General features: G+C 46.4%; 1 protein-coding gene across 1 annotated transcript in view; it reads left to right on the top strand.

Moving 5' to 3' along the window:
- LDLRAD4 (low density lipoprotein receptor class A domain containing 4) overlaps nucleotides 1-20,018 on the top strand; it is a 311,826-nt gene that overhangs the window by 38,457 nt on the left and 253,351 nt on the right. The window contains 1 exon segment of the mRNA XM_019920721.3: nucleotides 5,678-5,769. The gene's annotated coding sequence lies outside the window, so the exon portion shown is untranslated.

Raw genomic sequence — 20,018 nt, 5'->3', positions numbered from 1 at the left:
TCCTTCCAGGAGGCCCGGACACCAGACAGCACGGCTCCAGATCAGAGAAGGACCTTGACGTCCTGCGGTCCTCGTCACACTTTCGTTCAAGTGCTTGGTGATCTTTTGTGGAGGCGTCGGGCTTTGCCTTTCTTCTTCCCTTGAGTTTGGAAATCAAGCTTCTGGGGTTGGGGTGCCAACCCGCGAACTACCCCCGAAACAAAGGGATGGACGGGTAACGGCCCAAGGGCAGGAAGATGAACAGTTTGAGTGGAATCAGGACTCGGACCCTCCTCCTTTTGATTCCTCACGCTGTGACCTCTACTCCAACACAGATTTTCCCCCACACTTAGTGACCTTAAAGATCTGTAAAGAGGAAGCTGGAAAAAAACCCCACATTTGAGGGGACCTGCCGCTCAAACCCCTGTTGTTCAAGGGTCAGTTGTAAGCAGGAAGCTAACCCCCTTGGACCAGAACATCACTTAAAGGAAACCAGCATCTTTTTTGATGTTTCCTTAAGGTGCTCTTTCTGGCTTTGCTGAAAACTTTTGTTCTTCTGGCTTCGGAACGTTTACGTATGGCTTTTGGGATCTGGAAGGCTCCGCCCTAAGGGCTTTTAAGACCCTGCTGCGTGTGCGCAAATGCGTGCGCGCCCCCGTGTGCGCGCTCCCCTGGGGGCGTGCGTGTGCTTGCGTGCTTGCGCGCTTGCGCACGCCTCAGAAGCACCGCACGGCTGCCATGTCGGCCATGGTGTGGCTTCGCAGTGCAGCGTTTCCCTGGTGGCCATGGCCTGGTTCCCTAACGGGTGGTTCTGGCCTGTGTAAGGTTGGGCGATGGAGCTTCTGAACAGCTCAAGGCAGTCGGTCCGGAGCGGAACGGAGACAGGACACCATCCTGTGCAGTTTCGCCTCAGGTGACCGGCTGTTTGCTCTGAGAAGGCCCGACATTTCTCTGGAGGCAGCTCCGGCTGTGGGCCCGGCCTGTGCAGGGGCTGCCCTGGGCTCGGCTTGGCTCCTAGGAGGCCGGCACCACCTCTGTCCATTTGCTCTGGAACAGCTTGGCCCCAGGGAGAAAACGACCCTTGCGTGGTCAGAGGACCGGATGCGGCCTGCGCCTGGTCCTGCGTCCGTTCGGGCCGTGCCACTGGCCGCCTCTGCCTTCCGCGACAGTTTAGGTAGGAGAGGCCTTCTGTTTCCCTCATCTCTCCGTAACTGAAGTCCACACCTACGGCTTCGTGCTCGTCCCCGTCCCACAGACCGGCGGCCCATGGCGGAGACCCTGCCCTTGTACCCGGGGACGTCATGTTCTCAGGGGCCCCTCGTCCTGGGGCCCAGGATCCGCGGCCGGGCTTCTCTCCCAACCTCAGTATTCTGTTACCTTAGAGAAAGCGAGGAGGTTGTGAGGGTTAAGAAGGATCGTGCCTCACTTTCCCCGTGAGTTCAGCCTTCTGCCCCTCGTGTGGGCCCCTCCCGTGCGAGGGGCTCTGTCCGCGTGCTCCTCAGCAGGGATACCAGCGCCCCGCCGCTTCTCGCCCTGCTTCTTACCGGCTCCCCAGCTGTAGCCACTGACTGCTGGAAACGGGTCAGGAGGTGGCTTTCAGGAGGCGGTTTGGGGCTGGTGATATCCTCAGCCCCGCAGGACCACATGCAGGTGATCGGAGCACGGGGCATGGTACAGGAGGACCGCCGCCAGCTCCTTGTATGAGCGCCTGTGCTTACTAATTCTCTTGAGTGAACCACTCTCGCAAAGGCTTAGTTTCCTGGGTGTGGGCGTAATATTCTTGCGCAGTTTTCTTTCTCTGAAGCATTGGGCTTTGTGTGGAGCTGTGCTTTGTGAGATGATGGAAAAGGCCTGCACTTAACTAGAGATGAGTGTGGAGGGAACTGGGTGGGTTCTGTCCTCTGGGCCTGTTTCTTCCTCTGCCTGGGGAGGGGTTGCTCAGTGACCCCTCCTGTTCCCTGCTGTGGGTCATTGGCTATTTTCACACATAGAGATGGGCCCAAGAGAGTTAAAATTATGCCGAGAAGTGGTGAGTTTATTGAAATTCTCTGCCTCATATGTCATGGAACTGGTGTTTTTAGTTTTTCTTGGCTTGAGTGTGAGCATTCTGCTGCCTGAGAGGCTGAGCACCAAGGGGTAAACGTTGGAGATAATGTTCAGGTTTATTGAGTGATTTATGAGGGAGTAGGAATATATAATAAGATTTCTTTTTTATAATAAGATCTTGAATATAGATTTTAAGAGAGTATGGTGTGCTTCTGTAATGAATGGAGTTTTTATTTTGTACTCCCTTCAGTAATTTAACTGATTTGAATATTTTAAAATCTCTCTTTTATTATACTAGTTCTTTTGACATCTAAAATAGACACAACTTGAGTTGCAATATTCTTTGTAATTAAAAAACCAATAATTTATCTCTCGAGGATAGCAAAAACTGGATGATTTATGCATTCAACTTTTATTTTAAGCAGAGCTTAAATAAAATCTTGCTTAAAAGAATTACAAATCAGCAGTTTAAAAATAAAAAATCTTAAAGAACCTTTGAAATAGGTTGTCATGAAGTTGACGTTAGCATTTTGTTTCAGAATTAGAGTCAGGGGATTTGACCTACACAGGTTTTTCTGTTGTGGTTGGGAATGAATTATCAATACAAATGGAAAATTAAGAGTGATTCACATGGGCTTCCCTGGGGGCGCAGAGGTTAAGAATCTGCCTGCCATTGCAGGGGATACGGGTTCAGGCCCTGGTCCGGGAAGATCCCACATGCCGCGGCGCAACTAAGCCCGTGCGCCACAACTACTGAGCCTGCACTCAAGACCCGGCAAGCCACAACTGCTGAAGCCCGCACGCCACAACTGCTGAAACCCACGCTCCACAACTACTGAAGCCCGTGCTCTGCAACAAGAGAAGCCACCGCAGTGAGAAAAGCCCGCGCACCGCAACGAGGAGCAGCCCCCGCTCGCCGCAACTAGAGAAAGCCAGCGCGCAGCAACGAAAACCAATGTAGCCAAAAATAAATAAATAAAAATAAATTTATTTTTTAAAAAAGAGTGATTCACACATTTTTACTTCGGAAATTTTCTTAGGGAATTTTTTTGTTTTTAACCTTCAGCTGATAGCTAAATGCCCAAGAAGGGGCAAGGATATTTGGCTAACGTGGTAACTGCAGAGCAGAATTTCTAGGCAGTGACTCAGGTTCACAGGTAAAATGACATAACCAGTCCCGGAGAAATTGTCCATTCATCATTTGGGGGTAGAATATGAGGCTTAGTATCTTCCACCTATTTTGACATTAATTTTGTGGCTCTGAGCTCTGCTTTGAAGGATTGCACAAATTCTATTGTTTTGGCCTTATTGCAGTAATGAGAGATTGACAAATCATAACTTTTTTTTTTTTTTTTTTTTTTTGCGGTATGCGGGCCTCTCACTGCTGTGGCCTCTCCCGTTGCGGAGCACAGGCTCCGGACGCGCAGGCTCAGCGGCCATGGCTCACGGGCCCAGCCGCTCCGCGGCATGTGGGATCTTTCCAGACCGGGGCACGAACCCGTGTCCCCTGCATCAGTAGGCGGACTCTCAACCACTGCGCCACCAGGGAAGCCCCATAACTCTTTTAATTTGGCTTATTTAAAAAATATATTAAGGGCATCCCACGTGCCACATACTCTTCACAGTCTTGGTGATGCCAGGGTCATGGTGATGTTGGTTCTTGCCCACAGAGAGCTCATAGTCAAGTAGGAGAAATGAGTTTTTGCTTATGGATGGATGAGGCAGGTAGGGAGGGCTGTTTTGATGTGTTAGTTATGTGTGCATTTAATATATACATATGTGTTTTATATACTCCTATATTTAATTAATTGCCAAATTAAATTTATTTGCCATTGCTGCAAAACAAATGACCAAAAACTTAATAGCTTAAACCAATACTCACATATTATCTTAACAGTTTCCATGGGTTGGGAGTGTGGGAATGGCTTAGTTGGTTCTCTGCTCAGGATTTCAGAAGGCTGCAGACAAACTCTCAGCCCGGTTGTGTTCTCTTCTGGAGGTGTGAGTGTGGTAAGAATCCACTTCTAAGCTCATTTAAGTGGGTAGAATTCAGTTCCTTGTAGCTGTAGGTCTGATGTCCCTGTTTCCTTGCTGCTGTCAGCTGGGGACTGTTCTTGGCTCCTAGAGGCCCTTGCACTTCCTTGCCATGTGGCCTCCAGGCCCTTCAGACATGGTCGCTCACTTCTTTAAAGCCAGAAAGGGAGTCCCTCACTTTCTAGTAGGCTGACGTGGAGTCTTACATAGCGTAACCTGATCAAGGGGATGGCATCCCATTACTTTTGTCATGTTCTTTTGGTTCATCCCTTTACTTTTGTCATGTTCTTTTGGTTCTGCCTGCACTCAACAGGAGGGAATTATGCAAAGGTGTGGCCCCACTGGGGGTCACCTTAGAATTCTATCGACTACATACATTTCTGGTTATTCCACTGACTTCTGTTCCCTCAAAATCAGCATTTGAATCTCAGGAAGACTGATGAGAGTAGTCCCAGTTGAATAATAAAACTATCATCCGGAAAGTCAGAAGTGGGTTGTTTTCTTCTCTCAGTATAGGTAAAAGTCAGGAGGACAAAGTAATGTCTGTAGGTTCACCACTTTGGTAGGAAGGAGTTATATAAAAACAGTGGGGTGTCTGGCTCATATGTTTGGGGTGGATGTCCACAGGAATTTCACAGGGGTCCTCTGGCTAGACGCAGTCATTTTTTATCTGAATGTCTTAGCATTGGCTGATCACTCAGGAGTGACATATGGCAGGAACATGCTTCGGGGGGGCAAGTCTCCTGGAGAGTACATTGCAGCACACAAACTAGACAGATGGTGGCTTATTCACCCTTGGACCAGAGTGTAATCCTGCACATTGGCCAGCTGGGTGCTGAGAGGTGCTTGTGCCATCTGAGGCAGAGCCAACTGAGTTTACCTGGAACTGCTTTGTCAGGCATGAGGCGGTCACCTGACATGACCTGGAGTGGCGAGAAGGACAGTGTACTCATCAGGCTGAGAGGAGGATGCTGGTGACAGGTTGTGTGAACTGGAACCAAACAGAGTCGGGAGGACGTCCTGCCAACGGGGTGGAGGGCAGGGGTTAAGATAGCCTAGCAGACACAATCACGGAAGTTGTCACCTTAGCTAGGTCTTCACTAAGCAGGGGTCACTGTTGCTCCCACAAAATTAAACATGTGTTTCAGGGGAGGAAAAAGTGCTGCTGGGCCTGCCTCCCTTTATAGTTAAGGATCGGTGGATCCATGTGGTCGACAAGATACTTTGGGTTCTTAAGACAGCCATATTTAGGATGTCTATAATTTAAAAAATCCCTAATCCAATAAAGACATTGTCAATTACATGTTCATGACCCCTCGTTGAAGAAAAAGCGTGTGACTTTGAAGGAACAAGTGTGTGTCCTTTGATTGGAAGCTGAGAACCTGTGGCCCTCTGGCTGCTGGAGAATTTATCCCCAGTTCAGTCATACCCCGTACCCAGATTGTGTGCTGGGGGTCTTCTCTCTTCTGTTTATTATATGATGCTTATTTTATTCATTTTGGTATCTGTGCCTTTTATTGTGACAGTCCTCAAGTATTTTTCAGAACTTGGAGAAGGGGATGGTACACTTAAAGAAACCAAGAAATGGTTCACTGGAATTCTTTATTTTTCCTTTCAGCAGTTCAAGCTCTATATCTGTAACATCAAAGTGCCGTCTCCTGATTGGACCGTTTTCAGGAACTCGCATCAGTTTTCATAACAGCTTAAAAGGTGAGTAGAGCTTGCGACTCTTCTCTTTGATAATGTTTGTGAAGCAGAGCTTGTCACAGCACTGACTGTTCTGAGATTGTGTCCCTCTCAAGAAAGGGGTCCCAACTCCAAGGTGCAAAAACTATCTTCCCAATGTAACTTTTTCTGATTGGAGGAAAGTTGCATGATATCAGATTAAATGTGACTTTTCTTTTTTGTTTAATACCCAAGTGTATTCATAGTGGGCTGTGAATGTATATAAAATACATATTTCTAGATTTACTAGAATATCTGAAGGAAAATAATCTTACTATTCAATTTCTATTTATTGCTGAGCCTGAGCATTTAATACCCAGATGTTTAAAAACATTTAAGATTGGTGAGAAACGGGATTCTTTCTTTCTCATTCTAAATTTTTTGTTCTGCTTGGCTTCCAACTTCATAAAATGGGAATAATCACGGGATTGCCGTGGGACGTGATGAGCCACCATGCTTCATACAGCACCTGGCATGTAGTGCACACTGAACGGATGTCAGCTTCTCTCTCTCCTGGCTGTTGTAACAGCAAGTGAGCAGGTTTTCCTCTCTGTGTGTTGGTAGCACACGTGATCTGTACTGTAGGGGAGCGTTGACCTCCTAATTTGCTGTGTTTGTGTTCCTGTGTGTTTCTTCTTGAAGGGTGGGGAGTAAGTGGCCTGGGGTATAAATTTCAGGGTATCTGGAAGTAGAAGCTTAGATGACACACATGTTTTGGTCACCTCTGCGCATCCTCAGACCCAAAGCCCAATTCAGAGCCAGCCCCAGTTGGGGACAGTTAGTGAAGGTGCCTGGCGGGGGGTGGTACCAGGAGCATCCTACCTGCCTCAGCTTACCTGCCCAGCTTTACCCTTTAGCATGTCTCTTCACCTCTCTTTGCTTCTATTTTGTCAACTCTTAAGTATTTTAGTGATTCCTGTCCTGCCTAATTGCCAGGCTGTGGAGAACATCAAATGAAGAAATATATGAGAGTCTTCAGCAAAGTAAAAACATTCTATACAACATAAGGTTCTTTTCCCCTAAATTTTTAAAAAATTTATTTATTTTCTTTATTATTTTTGGCTGTGTTGGGTCTTCGTTGCTGTGCGCGGCTTTCTCTAGTTGTGGAGAGTGGAGGCTACTTCTTGTTGTGGTGTGCTGACTTCTCATTGCGGTGGCTTATCTTGTTGCGGAGCACGGGCTCTAGGTGCGCGGGCTTCAGTAGTTGCGGCACGCGGGCTCAGTAGCTGTGGCTTGCGGGCTCTAGAGCGCAGGCTCAGTAGCTGTGGCGTACGGACTTAATTGCTACAGGGCATGTGGGATCTTCCCAGGCCAGGGCTCGAACCCATGTCCCCTGCATTGGCAGAGGGGTTCTTAACCACTGCACCACCAGGGAAGTCCCTTCCCTAAATTTTTAATGTGCCAGGCATGACTCATTGTTTATGCCATATTCCTTACTAGAATGTAAGCTTTATAAGGGCAAGAATGTCCCTCCCTCCCACTTGTTTTTTCCTCCAGGGCTTGAAACAGTGCCTGCTAACTAGGAGGAGTTCAATGAGACTTTTGTCAGAGGAAATGATTGATGGAGATCCCCCGGAGGCTTTCAGAGCTTACCCAAGCCTTTTTATTCATGGTGGTTGTTGGAAATAGATGAGGCAGTTGGAGAATCACGAGGGATTTAATGTGCTTCCTCACTAAGGCACACAGACCCTTGAACTTATGTGGACTTTTCACAGGTTGGAAGCTTCCTGAAATTGTAGGTGCTCAGAACCATGCTGTACTTAACAGACTCCCTGAGTCACTGTTGGGTGCAGTTCCTACGTAGTTCTTTCCTGAGTGGATTTCACAGTCAGGGATATGCAAATGTGGAGCCCATTCAGTAGGGTCTCACAGGGTCGGTGGTAAGCTTCTGTGGGGGGCACTCAGGCCGCACGCCTCGCCAGTGGTCAGTGACTGATGGAACACTTTTCGTTCACATGGTTCTTCATTACCTGACAGGACAGTGTGATGTTTGAGAATCCCTTACCTTCCCAGACATGGTATTGCTGAGGTGCGCCATTTTTCTTCCATAAATTGGCATACCCACCACCAGCTTGAAGCAGGAGGTGGCAGCTTGTCTACACCAGAGCCAGAGAGAGTGTGGGCACAGCGTGGTTTCTCATCATCATCTCAGATGTAGTCCTCTTTGACTTTGCCCACCACAAACTAGAACTGTCTTCATGTAGAATTCTACTGGGTAACTGAACACACCACTGATTCTGCCCCTAAGGACTATGCAGCTTGATTTGCAGAATTTTGACAGAAGTAGAAATCTTGCAAATTACATAACTACCCTATTCTCTCCCGTATATGGAGTTACCTCATTCTGTCAGCTATTTTAAGCAACTTTCAGAATTGGTAATGGAAAACTTTTTCTTGACTACATTACTGTATATGGATTTTAAATTAAAAGTAAAGTGCATTGCTCCTTCTGAACATAACAGTGGTTAAGAACAGATTCCTTTCTGCAGAACTGCATGTCACCTGGTACAGTACAGGTCATTTCCAGGTACATACTTGGGTTCAGAGGTGTTGTAAGAGCTTTCGCACCTCTAAGATAGGTTCTTACAGCTGATTGTCCTGGAATTTATATTTGTTCCGTTACTTGTAAAATTCTGTCCCTTAAAGCTCACAGCTGGACCGGGAGACATTCCTACATGCTGATAGGACAGACTGGAGGCATTACCACTCTGCTCTGTCTGCTGGGATGGGAAGGCCCAAGGAATTCTGGGCTTTTTGTTAACTGCAGAATGTGCCTGTCTTACTGTACAGTGGATTTTTTTGGACTTGGTTTTAAAATCGGGTTGGGTCCCCATGTCTAGGTTGTTATTAAGTGTATTTCAAAAATTTGACCTCCTTGATAAATATGAAGACAGGTCCCTCTTTGCCTTATCATATCTGTAAGGTATATTTGGAAACATGGCCTTTGGCCCGAATTCTGTGCTTTTACTCACTTTGTTACTCTGGCAAGTCCTAACCTCCTCTGAGTCTCAGGTTTTCTCATCTTTAAGTAGGATAGTAATTGTTTTGTGGAATTGTTGTGAAGATGCCTAACTTAGCATTCAGTGCGTAGTAGGAGCTTGATGAAATGTCAGTTATTGTTTTCCATCGAAATGCCAGCTCTTACCCAAGGACCATGGCTGGCTGGATCCGAGGAAGAGAGCAGGGGCGGAGCTTTCTGTCCTCTTGCAGGACTAAGGAGGTTTGCTGAGTAATTTCATGGGGCATCTTGCTGGAGTCAGGTGGGTGGAGTGCCTGTGCCCTGGCCAAGCACAAAGCGGCTGGGATGGAGGTAAACAAACCATTAATTAGAGCTTTTTGCACCTTTTCCTGTCCTCTTTGTGAGACTTAGACCCGGTTGGCTCTCAGCACAGATGTGAAAGGTTCAATGGGGAAAGTCCCATCTCTTTTTTTGGTTTCCTTCAATGTCCTTAAGGGATCTGAAGTGGATGGTGAGGACCAGGGAGCCAAGTGGGACTCCCGCATTGTGAGACCTGTGGTCCCAGTGGGGAGATGCTCTAGCAGTCAAAAAATAACCGTAGATACAGGTGATGCAACCTGACCTGAACTTCTGTCTTCGTGTTAAATTTAAACTTTCAAGGTACATCACAGAGGATCAGTAGTGTTGCGAGAAGCATAACCTCTGAGTGTAGGTCTCTGCTGTCTACACTGTCTACAGGAATGCTTATTTTCTCCAAATGTATTTTTGCCAGTGTCCAGTAAAGTCGATTAAACCATGAAAGGTTTGTGTTGGGAGTTCCCTAACTTGAAGGAGGATTTAAACTCTGCCTCACAGTTAGGTTGGGGTCATTCAGAGGCTGCACCAAGACATACTGGCTGTGTGAGAAGCTGGGCAGTGGTGGGTTGGTGCCTCTCTGGCCTTCCAGGTTGTCATCAAGGAAGTCAAGGTGAGCACATTGAAACCAAGGTGACACCAAGGTTTCCAGTGGGAGGGGTCCTGGGACAGATCCCAGGTAGACTAGTTCCAGGGTCCCTCTTGGCTTGTGATAGAGTTTCTGGGTTCTCTAGGCCTCATTCAGGCCCTTCCACCTCCTGCTTCCTCTCTCTTCTCCTCCTCCTCCCTTCCTCCTGCCCACCCCATGTCTGTGCAGCGTCAGGGGATTCAGATCTGAGCCCCATCTCACTGCTTTTCCCTCATTCTTCCACTTTAAGGTTAAGAGTGGCACTGAGAAAAATTGGAACTCAGCAAGGGCATCAGGGATGCCATGTGCTGTGTTTGAGTTAGGAAAACCCAGCAATGCAAAGAGGAAGGCCAGCAGGCAGGACACCACTTAGAGGCTGGGAAGAGAACCTCGTTACCTCTGCTGTTTCTGCCTGTGGCCTGGGAACTTGGGAATTTTCTCTGCCTGTGTGTTGGACGCTGTCCTTCTATTGTTAGACTATATTATTTTGTTATTAAGTAGACATTCAGAGTTGTATTAGAGAAACACCTTTATGTTTCGCTTTAAACTGAAACACAGCAACTTCATCAGTCAGTGCCTAGCACAGCGTTAAACTGCTAAAAAGCTAGCAAATTTTCCACCTAAAAATTTTGTCGGGGAGGTAAAGGTGGGGGGCATGGGGGAGAGTATAAAAATAAATCTTTCAGAGATCCTGGGTTGCTTGGTGGCGTGTGTATTTTTCCATGGTGCAGGAGGTTAGAAATAGCATTGCTTTTTATGGGATTCTCAGCAGCAGCTCAAAAATGTGGCTTCGTGGGCTCAATCTGTGTGTGTGGGTGAGACGGCTCCTGCAGCCCGTGGGGTGGGGGCAGCGCCTATCTGTCTTCCTGCCCGTCCGCCCCGGCGGGTGTCACCCGGGTGAATGGCGCTCACGTGTGAATGTGCTCGCCAAGGTCAGGCTCTTGTGAGGATGTGCCTGTGGCAGCGGATGCCAGCTGTAGCAGACGGAGCCTCAGTGATCCCCACAAAGTCACACTGGTGCACGTGCGAGGGCAGGTGCCAGGCACAGGGGTCGTGATCTGGGAGGGCGTCCTCCAAGGCTTCTGAGTGTCTGACTGGCTGGGCCTCCTGAATCTCTGTGAGATGGCCTCCCCTTCGAGCCTTAATACCAGCAGGTTTGGTGGGCCACCCCTTCAAAAGGAGTCCTGAAGGATTCTTGACATTTGTTATAGTTACATAATTCTTACAGATGGAGGTCGGTTGCCCAGTGTTTCTCAGATTCAATGCAGGAAGGAAATGGAAGGAGGCAACCACTGGGCAGAGGCTTTTAACCCCCACGGGACCCAGGACATATGTGAATTCCTGGAAATTGTGCCTGTTCCTGCAGAGAAGGCCAGGGCTTTGATGGGATTCTCGGTAAGATTTTGACCTCCAGAAAGGTTAAGAGCTTTTGCAATAGAGCATAAGGTAAAGTTCATTTAACTCGGGAAAATCATTTTGGAAGCATAGTGAGTGTCGGGAGAGGGAGGTGTTGGCAGGATTGAAGAGGACGGGCAGAGGAGGAGAGGGGTCCGCTTAGTAAATTGTGTGACAACACAAGAGGGGACCCCATCTGCTGGGGGTTTTCTTTGTGGGCTTTCTTCTTGAACTTCCTGTAATATTGTGTTGGGGATGGTTCCTGCCGAAGGCCGCTTGCCAGTGCTTGGTTACCTTCGCAAGCTTGGTGCTTGGAAGGGGGGCCGGCTGCTCGCAGGTCATCTGGGGTCTGTGTGGATTCAGCCCAGCATTTAATCAGCAGTTTCCCCCTCTTTCCCTGGATCTGCTGTGCCTTGTTCTCTACAGTTTTTCTGGCGACTTGCTTGGGGGTGATTATGATAGGCCAGCAGCTGTCCAGAGGACAGTGGAGGAAACCTCAGGCAACGAGTGCTTCACCTCCTCATCCACAGCTCGCCGTGACTTTGGTGCTACTCAGTGGTGCCCACTTCAGTGCCTTCTGTCTGAGTGGCCAGTCGCCTTTGGGGGACAGGATCGCTGGATAAGTGTGCAGATCACTTGCAAACACAAAGCGTTACAGCTGCCCGAAGACCATGTGGGCGAGAGTGCCTCAGCCAGGTCAGGGGTGGTGCCCCTGCTGCCTGGGCCTCACGGTCCACCAGGGGCAGAAATGTTTCTCTTGAGTCCTCGGGTGGAGCCGGAGGAGCCAGGAAGGTTACCCAGGCACCTCTCTTTCGGAGCAGGATGTCAGGGGTGCCCTGGAGCCAGAGCGAATTAGAGCAGGGAGGACTCGTCCCAAACACGACCTGTGTCTACTTTTGCTTTTTAAAAGTTCCAAAGTTGCTACCTGATATGCAGGTTCTGTTCTGTTGTAATATTTCACCTATGCAGTTATATTCCAAGAATAATGATGCTTTTGGCTTTCTTTATTTCTCTGCTTGGATTGATCCATGTTTGCCCAGTGCAATGACTGGGCAGGGAGTTCTGCTTCCTGTGGTGCTAGTCTGGCAGCTGCCACATGTCCTGTCACCTCAGTCCCTATCTCTCGGTACCCCTGTTGACTTCATAAAAATAAGAGAATGTGCTGAGATTCTTCAGTCATTTGAGAAAATTTGTTTTACAGGTTCAGGTGGGTTTGTGAAGTATTTTTTAGTACTTTGCAAGATAGAAGGATGCTTTTGAGTCATCATTAAAAGAACTTTTTACCACTTAGTATTGTGGTATTTAAATCAGTTGTCTATTATTTGATCTTTAATTGGTTCTCAAACATCCTGCTGCTCCCCTTTTTCAAAAAGTGTGGTGGAAAATATATAACAGAGAATTTGGAACCCTGTTGGTGGTTATGAAAGGTAGTGTTGCTGTGGAAAACAGTATGTTTTAACCATTTTAAAGTGTACAGTTTAGTGGCATTAAGTACATTCACATTGTTGTGCAATCATCACCTCCATCCATCCCCAGAACTATTTTCATCTTGAAAAACTTGAACTCTATTCCCATTAAACACTAATGCCCATTCCCCCCACTCCCAGCCCCTGGCAACCACTTCTACTTTCTGTCTCCAGGAATTTGACTGCTCAAGACCTGATACAAGTGGGATCATAGAGTATTTGTCCTTTTGTGACTGGCTCACTTTACTTAGCATAGTGTCCTCAAGGCTCATCCATGTTATTGCAAGTGTCAGAATTTCCTTCCTTTTTAAGACTGAATAATATTCCATGGTCTATATAGACCACATTTCGTTTATCCATTTGTCCGTCAGTGGACACTTGGGTAGCTTCCACCTTTTGGCTGTTGTGCTAAACATGGGTGTCCAAATATCTCTTCAAGTCCTTGCTTTCAGTTCTTTGGGTATCCTCATTTAAAAAAAATACTCCCCAAACTTATTTTTAAAAGCACACTCTCGATTAGACACCATTAGGAATCCAAAAGAAAGATATGCTGAAGTATGGAGGTGATCTTAAAATTACAAGATTTGAAAATGTGAACTAATTAAAGGGAAGTGAAAGAATAGAATTGAGAACTATCCTTTCCTATAGAGGTAATAAATATTATTCGGGCCAGCAGGCCTCTTGTACATGTTCTGAGTGAAGCATTATTCCTTACACAAGACTCCAGGTAGGGCCAACTTCCAGGAACAACGCACTCGGCCTGCATGTTGCTCTTGTGTTGTCAGGGGTGCTGATGGGGAGACAGACAGGAAATGTGAAAAAAAAGGAAAAACGGGAGAATTTCTGGTCAGACTCTTGTTTTTCCTGAGAATTGGAAAAATTTTAAATTGTGACCTTTTATGGATAACAGTACATTATTTGTGATAAGAATTCCACAAGACTTTTACTGGAATGACTTCTAGAATCCTGTGCAGTGGGAAGGTTTTCTACAGTGTTAGCGCCGTCTGTGTGCATGGTGGGAGCCTCACCCTCCCTCCTGCGCCTCCATTGTCTTTAGAGCATGAATTGCCTGGTCAAATCAAGAAAGAAAGCTAACAGGTGAGAGGATAGGGAAGTTCGTCTCAATCTGGGCAAACCTTGGCTTTCAAAAGTGTGGGAAGACAGAGAAGCTGTTATTGGAAGAGGAGCAGTGGGACAATGAGCAGGGTCACCACCAGCTGTTGGTGATAAAGTTTATCTTTAACCCACATCAGAGCTCCAGCTGTGTGCTGGCCCTCTGGGGGGCTTGAGCACAAAGATGACTGGGAAACAGGCCCTGCCTCACAGAGGGACTCGTGATCTGATGGAGGAGACCCACAACATGTCCCTGGTCACAGTCCACAGTGACTTGCGCTCAACACGTGGTGCCGAAGGGGCCCAGGGCAGAGAGGGCCGTGTACACCCTACTGGGAAGGTTTGTGGATACACTCACGGAGGTGGTGACGTGTGAAGTGGGTCTTAAAGCACCCATTGTAGTCTGCAGGTGGGCAGATTAAACATTTCTGGGTGTGTCTGTGAGAGTGTTTCCAGATGAGTCAGACTCAGTAGATGGCCTCCCCAGTGTGGGTGGACATCGTCCAGTCCGTTGAAGGCCTGCATAGAACAGAAGGCGGAGAAAAGGGGAATTTGGCCCTCTTGCTTCCTGCCTGCCTGCTTCAGGTGTGACATCCTGCCCTCGGACTGGGGTTTACACCGTCAGCTCGCCTGTTCTCAGGCCTTTGACACCACTGGCTTCCCTGGATCTGCAGCTTGCAGACGGCAGATCGAGGGACTTCTCAGGCACCATAATTGTGTGAGCCAGCTCCTCATGATAAATCTCTCTCTCTCCTCTCTCTTTGTGTGTGTGTGTGTGTGTGTGTGTGTGTGTGTGTGTGTGTGTCCGTCCTTTTGGTCCTGTTTCTCTGGAGAATTTTCAGCAGCTTCTTCATTAATCTGATTATGTTTATATTCTAAGTCTTCTCCTACTATCTCAACATCTACTTCTTCGCATATCTAACTTATTTTGGATAAAATAATCCTGAAGCCATTAGAATACTATCCAAACTTGGCTTGGCTAGAATTGATAACTAATAAAGATTCTATTTATTTGCTTTCTACAGTTTTATCATTTTCTTTATTTATTCTCCAGGTAAGTATTCTTAAAAAAAAAAGAAAAGGGTTTGTTTTAGGCATCTTTTTATGCCTTATTTCTGTATGACTGTGTGTGTATTTTCTTTTTTGATAAGAAGCAAAAATCACAGTATCTTGAAAGAGTTCTGTTGTCTACCATCAGATGTGTGACCTACTGCTTATTCGTGGGCAGCAGCAAAGCACTTAGTGAGATATAAAACTAAGTAAAAGTCAAATGCTGTGTATATTCTAAGAAGTTACAGTATACCACACAAATGAAAAAGTCTCTTATTCCTAAATTTAAACCGTAGCTGATTTATACCAAACCTTTGCCTCTAAGGTAGGCCTGTAAGAATATAAGAGGGTACAGTCACTGGCATAAGGACTGTCACTGCTAGCATCAGTGGGCAAATCGGAGGCCTCGCTCTGCACTGCGGCCCCCTGAGAAAGTCAGCCCACGCAGGGGCCACATCTGGACCTGTTGTGACACACAGGGATTTTAATTTCCTGAGGCTAACTAAATTCTGAAGTATTTTCTCAGTTTCCAGGCAATAAGAACCTAAACAAAACTGAAAGGGACCGTGTATCAAGCCTGGATGGAGTTTGGGCCCCTCCAGGGAGTATGTGTGAGCAGGTGCGTGAACACCCTGCTCCTCCTCCTACCCCAGCCAGTCTGTGTTCACAGAAGTCCTCACACCTCGCAACTCAGGCTCAGCCTCTTGTGCTCCAGCAAACAGAATGATGAACAGTATAATCGGCAGCAGAGCACCTCTGCCACCAGGAAAGGCATCTGAAGGCAAAATCGGCTGTTAGTTTTTTCATTCTTTTTATATGTTCACTCATGCATTCACTCAGCAAATAATTACTGCGTACTTGATTGAAACCATACAGTATTAGTCCTGGCAAAGGCCTTTTACAAATGGAATGAAGTGGTTAGAGAGGCTGTGGCTCCGGCAGGTGCAGCGATTTGCTCACGGCCACAGCGCCCTCGAATGGAGCTGCAGGGACCTGGCTCAGGTATCTGGGGCCCTCGGGCATCTTTTGCCTCACCTCAGGCTCAGCCCTTCTTTCTCCCACAGAAGACCCTGTAGACTGGCCTGGTCTGAATCGCAGCTGCTCTGTTCCAAACCTTAGCCACTAAGATCTTAGGATTCTTGGGAACAGTGAGCATCACATTCAATGTAAATGTGGTTTATCTTTAAGAATTACTGAATTTTGACAAAGCAGTGTTTCTGAGGAATAGAAATGTGTCATCTCATGGCCAGTGTAATTTTCTATTCCATTTCTCTTACAATTCTGTTTTTGAAAATCGTGCTTTTTATGCTTGAGGTGGACAGGGTGTCGCCAAGTAGAGGCCACAGCATAGGGCATTTCCTGTTTACCAGGGAAATATTGCCCCAAGATCTGTTGGTCTAGCTGATTATGGTACTTTTGAGCCAATCAGATGAAATTTTGGAAAATATCCAGTAAAATAAAACTTTCCCTTCTAGGGTACCAAAAAGAAATGCTCAGCGTTGGGTGTTTTAGTTTAGTCAGTCCTCATGCACTAGTTGTGTGCCATCAAGGGCTCAGCAGGTGATAAGGAAGTGCGGTGGGGTTCAGAAGTTTCCGGGCCTCAGGGAGCTATTTGGCTGCTGTTTGGCTGGATGGTAGAGTGGATAGAGAGAATAATGCAGCATTTCTGAAGGCCTGATGTTTTCCTTGGCTCATTGTCTTCGGTGTTTCAAAAGCAGATGGCAAACAGTAACAACAGTGTTGGGTGCGAACATAGGTGATCCGTGAGTAGGCTGCTGACATTATTCCTGGGTGTGTTCTGTGTGTATTTGTGATTCTGTGACCCATACTCTATTCCTGTTGTTTTCGCCAGCCACTTCAGGTGATCATATGGCTTGAGATGAGTATAGATGATGGAAACTTGAGTTATAAAACATTTTTAGCATCTAGAAATGTCCTTAGACATTTGACTTAGGATCAACAGTCTTGATCTAAGATTTTTTCTTTGCTACCCCTTTGCTTGTTCCCTGATCATTCCGGGGTACAAAGACCACTGGAGAGAGATCTGGGATCTTTCCAATTCAGGGGCCACTTGGGAATGGGATGACAGTGGAGGCAGTGTGGACTCTAGGAGGTCAATTCTGGGCATTGGTGGGGTGGCTCCTGAGGCAGATGCTTTGGTTCCTGGGCATTGGTGAGGTGGCTCCTGAGGCAGATGCCATATGTGCTTTGGTTCTGGGGCTTGGGCACCCCATCAAAGGAATACTGTGAACCTTCATTGCTGACTTCTTTTAAGGTAGACACATAATGAAAATGTGAACCTGAAATCACTGGTTTAGGTCTTGGCAAAGTTACGTATTTTTTGACAAGTTGGCATGGGTTGGCATTTCTTGTAATTCAATTTTACATCCTTTCTATGGTCTCTGTAGAAGTAATCAGTTTTCCAGTTCTGGAAACCTGGTCTTTTTGTGGACAGAGTAATTTGGTGGAGAGAAGACATTATTTCTAGGTTGCTGCTGGGAAGCTGTTGCCATGTAGACTACAAACTGTAGCTGATCCTATATGTTGGTGTATGTGTGTGTGCATTTTCTCTAAGTCGGCAGTAGTTTGTGGCATTTTACAGATATGGAAATTATTTAATTAAATTTAGATGCATGGGGACTTCCATGGTGGTCCGGGGGTAAGAATCCGTGCTCCCAATGCAGGGAACCCGGGTTCGATCCCTGGTCGGGGAACTAGATCTCACATGCATGCTGCAACTAAGAGTCCGCATGCTGCAACGAAGACCCAGTGCAGCCTAAATAAATAAATATCTTAAAAAATACTTAAAAAAATTTAGATGCATGACGAGAACACCTACTCATGCAGAAGTTATGCAAATACATGCAAATCCTGTACAAATGAGCTGGCTTGGCTGGACTGGAATATTGTTTCACACCAGTCCTTCATTGTATCACAGAAGAAGAAATATGGGAGTACAGTTATCTTATGGTTCACTTTTGGATTAAATCATAACTTTAGGATACTTTTTCTTTTAAAAAGTGACTGCCTAACTAAGTAAGAAGTCTTAGATGGATGTCACCTTCCTTCTTCATTTTTTTCACATTGCATGTGAATTTTCAGGTGTCAGTATTACCTCGTTAGTCATTGTCATCTCTCCTGATCACCTTTGAAGCTACTTTTAAAATTTCCTTTTAAGCATTTTTAAAAATTGCATTTTACCTTGCTTTCAGTCCCAGAAAATCACATGTAAATTGTTGGAAGCTTGCTTCCACGTGCACTGTTGGAAGCTTGTCCCATCCTTCTTAGGGATCTTGGAGGAGTCAGGCTCACAGGCTGGGGGCTGGAGGAGTCCTTTAGAACAAGTTCATTGCTAGCTCTTTCTCAGTTTACACTAAATGATTTCTGAGGTTGGAATGACAGATTTGTCCTAGTGGCTCTACTTTTAACCTCTGGCTATTTAATTCTATGAAGTAAGCTGAGGAATATACATGTTAAACACTAGTTTCTGCCCATGCTGAAAGGGCTGATGATGGTCAAGGTGACTGTCACTTTGAGGCTCTAGGCTGGGAGCACATCAGAAGGATTGGACCAGAAATGGCTTAAATAGGAGATAATTATGACAGATGGTCTCTTAAAGAGTCTTAATAACTCAATCTAAATACATAGCAAGAGATTTTTCTCATCAGAAGGATGAGGTCTGTGGTATTATTATTAACTGGAAAGGAAGTTATGTCTTTTTCTTTAGAGGGAAAGAGACCACAGCTATCATATGTATTCAGAAACTTCATTTACAAGTAAGGAAGTGGAAGTCACAGACCTTAAGTGACTTGCCTAAGGTCAGACCCTTAGTAAGTGGTGGAGTAAGCCTTGACGTGAGAGGCTTCATTGCAGCCTCTGCCCTTGTAGACCCCATCCTACACTGGAGGATATGGATGGAGGATGTTGTAAGGCCAGCTGAAAATGGTATTTTTTTTTTTTTTTTTTTTTTTGGGTTCGCGGGCCTCTCACTGCTGTGGCCTCTCCCGTTGCGGAGCACGGGCTCCGGACGCGCAGGCTCAGCGGCCATGGCTCACGGGCCCAGCCGCTCTGCGGCATGTGGGATCCTCCCGGACCGGGGCACGAACCCGTGTCCCCTGCATCGGCAGGCAGACTCTCAGCCACTGCGCCACCAGGGAAGCCCTGAAAATGGTATTTTTAATGGTTGCTAGGAAAATTCTGGTTACACTCTTTTTTACATTGTAATTGACGTTAGAACAGCCTACCTACTTGTCTGCGTGCCAGCCCATTGTTTAGAGTAGTCAAAAATGTGTATCTTTTTAGTTTGGTCTTACATGGAATAGCTGTGAGATTGTCAGTACTCTCAAGGGATATAAAAGTGAATTCTGTCAGATTTGTTCATTAGTTATTAGAAAATGCTTAGGAGCAAAGAGCATTTTGGTAACTGGCTGGTCAGATTTGGGACATGCATAAAAATATAGTAATCAAGCACAGTGAAAATCAAGCATTTGATTTGTAGGTAAACCTTCCTTCCCTTAAAGAAATGAGCTGTGCAATCTTTGTTTGCAACTGAGGAGTTAAACACCAACGCTTTTCTAAGGGAAGTGGCTTCGACAGAAGCATCAGCAGTAGTGAAGCCCCTGTTGGCATCTGGACTTTGTAGAAGCTCGAGACATTTACTCTCTCGCTTGGAATTTTCCCTCATACAGGGGACCTTCCCTCAGCACCTGTGACCTTGCGTAATGTGCCCAACATCCTGGGGAGCTGTGATGAACCTGGTGACTGGGGAAACCTAGAAGTTGACCCTTCTGTAGACTCATCCCCCCGGAGGTGCCCGAGCCCTACCCAGGAAAAACCAGCGGCTCCTGCCTCTGGAGTCCAAGTGTGGGCACAGGGCAGCCTGTAGCTGGGATTTCACTCAACATGAAACATAGCTCCAGATGGCTTGTATGTGAGCTTAGACCTGTAGAAGTAGAATGAATTTTAAAGGATCAGCTGACACCTTGAAGTGGTCAGCACTGTATACTTAGTACACTGTGGAGGGGTGGGGGTCTGCTGGCTTCTAAGTGGGTAGAGAATCTTTATACTGTTGTTTCGGGTGATACCTGTTCTTGAATATCTGGAACAAAGGGCATAGCCACTGTTGTTTAATATACATATTCTTATGAGGCTCTAAGACTTCCCCAGTAAAAGTGAACTCTAATGTATATTTTGGTGTGTGTGCTTTTAATGATTGTACAAAAAGAGTTTAATTTGTGTTTGTGTGGAAGATTGAGCACTGCACACACTG

The sequence above is a fragment of the Tursiops truncatus genome, chromosome 13 (genome assembly GCF_011762595.2).
Source record: "Tursiops truncatus isolate mTurTru1 chromosome 13, mTurTru1.mat.Y, whole genome shotgun sequence".
NCBI lineage: Eukaryota > Metazoa > Chordata > Mammalia > Artiodactyla > Delphinidae > Tursiops > Tursiops truncatus.
This window is presented reverse-complemented; position numbering and strand designations above follow the sequence as displayed.